At 32.2% G+C, this 2,289-nt stretch overlaps 1 non-coding gene across 1 annotated transcript; it reads left to right on the top strand.

Annotated features, from left to right (window-relative positions):
• Positions 1 to 1,192: 1,192 nt before the first annotated feature.
• On the top strand, positions 1,193 to 1,302 carry LOC135363714 (U6 spliceosomal RNA). The gene has a single exon (XR_010409782.1). It is a non-coding gene; the product is annotated as a U6 spliceosomal RNA (small nuclear RNA).
• Positions 1,303 to 2,289: the final 987 nt, after the last annotated feature.

The following is a 2,289-nucleotide window of genomic DNA, read 5'->3' as shown; positions in this document are numbered from 1 at the left end:
TATGTGAAAAAAAAGGTGTTCTAGTTCGAGTAGGATATAATATTTAATTATTAATTATAGGTTAAATATATAATATATAATATATATTAAAACAACTATTTAAAACAATTGGAGAGGACCCAAGAGACGGGAGAAACTAGGGAGGATTCAATCTTTGAATGATGGTAATTTATTGGATTCAATCCAACTTTATATCACCTTTTCTCCTTCAGTCTATATAGTGTAGAGCACTTAAAAAAACAGAAGAAAGATGAGCTTATTGATATATCAAATAACAAAATTCAGAGACCCCAAATCAGATATAAATTGAGAAACAAAGTCCTAGAATATGAAGAGGATTGTGCCTGACATCTGGATACAAACACCCCTCAAAACTGACTGCCCCATGAACAGTGCTTGGTTTGGTAAGACTACCAGTATTCCAATGGAAAGCAAGTGGTAGAAGGTTTAAAGAGCTGATATTTCTGCTGACCCCTAGTGCAGTAAAAAAAGAGTTTGGAGTTTGAACATCACAAGTTAGAGAGACAAAGTACATATGCTGATCTGTCATTTAAAATTCCAAAAGGTCCATGTTTAGAAGAAAGACTGTGTCCAAGAATTAGGGCATTCATCGAGAGCTAAGACAAAACTGAAACAGTTATCTGACATATCTCCATACAAAAAGGATCAGTTCTTAATTTATCTGCTTTCTAGAACAAAATTAAACACTGTTAAAAGACAGATAACAAAATTCAGAGTCTTTATAATGTATAATCACTGATGAGCAAAGTAAATCGAAACTTTTTTAACACATGAAGACACAGGAAAATGACAGCCATTGCTCAAGATCAAAGGCAGTCAAACAAAACAAAACAAAATTTAAAAAACAAGCCTGCAGATGACTCCAATATTGAAATTAACAGATAAAAACTTTATATTAGCTGTTGTAAATACAATCAATGACATAAGTGAAACCAAGATAAGAATAATTGAATAGAGTTGGAATCTAAACATTGATATGGTAAGGGTAAAAATAATTATGTTGAAATTCTAGAAGGGAATATAATAGTGCTTGAAATGAAAAATTCATTAGATAGGCTTAATAGAAGATGAGAGAGGATGACAAGATGGTCAGTGAAATTGCAGACAGAATAATAGAAATTATCCAATTTAAATAATGGGGAAAAGATTTATTTTAAGTAGTTCTGTTTTTGTGCTCACTTCAGCAGCCCATATACTAAATCTAGAATGATACAAAGATTAAAGATTAGCATGGCCTCTGTGCAGGATGACATGCAAATTCATGAAGCATCCCATATTTTGAAAGGAAGGAAGGAAGGAAGGAAGGAAGGAAGGAAGGAAGGAAGGAAGGAAGGAAAGAAAGAAAGAAAGAAAGAAAGAAAGAAAGAAAGAAAGAACGAAGAAAGGAAGGAAGGAAGGAAGAAAGAAAGAAAGAAAGAAAGAAAGAAAGAAAGAAAGAAAGAAAAAGAAAAAGAAAAAAAGAAAAAGAAAGAAAGAAAGAAAGAAAGAAAGAAAGAAAGAAAGAAAGAAAGAAAGAAAGAAAGAAAGAAAGAAAGAAAGAAAGAAAGAAAGAAAGGTTGGTTCTGTTTTGACAAGTGAGGCAACATAAAGTGGTCCAACATACATGTAATAGAAACCAAGAAGTAACTCTTTGTAAACAGACTGATGATTTTTACTACAGAAATATAATGGAGAGTCCTTGCTTTAAAATTGCTTTTTAGGAAAACAAATCTGGTCTGTCCTCATTTCTTATTGAAAAAAATAAAAACAAAGCCAAAATAATAAAATAACAAAAACAACAACACTTGGTTCACGGATTAAGTGGATTTGGAAGAATGGGAAGTAGTCATATAAACCTTTCTGGGTAGCTTTTAACAAAGTATAAAACTGAGGAGAATCAAAATGGAAATGGCTTCCTTTGAGAACAATATTGCTTTATACATCATGGCAACACATATGTTACCCAAACCAAAGTTTCAAAGTGAGTGAAGGAATAGTTCTAACCTCTTTTAGAAAGAAATGCAATGTCTTTGCTTTGTTCTTTCCGGCATCTTTTGGATTATTCATAAAATTTGGTGATTGGTCAGATCCATGATTCATTAAAGTCTGCTTTGAAAGTTCAACCTTTGTGTTAACACAGTTACTTACCTTGAACAGGAGCAATCATGAGAGTCTAATATGACTCACATGGTGATTAGTGTCTGTCATGGAGGAAAACGAGAGAAATTAGAGGTTGAAGAAGTTAAAAATACATTTTGCAATGTGCACATTTATGACTGGTTTTGGTTG

Source organism: Mirounga angustirostris, unplaced genomic scaffold, assembly GCF_029215605.1.
Source record: "Mirounga angustirostris isolate CCGP_5_RB_7025 unplaced genomic scaffold, mMirAng1.0.hap1 SCAF_2, whole genome shotgun sequence".
In the NCBI taxonomy this organism is placed as follows: domain Eukaryota; kingdom Metazoa; phylum Chordata; class Mammalia; order Carnivora; family Phocidae; genus Mirounga; species Mirounga angustirostris.
The sequence above is the reverse complement of the archived record's forward strand: the minus strand, read 5'-3'. Positions and strand labels throughout refer to the sequence as shown.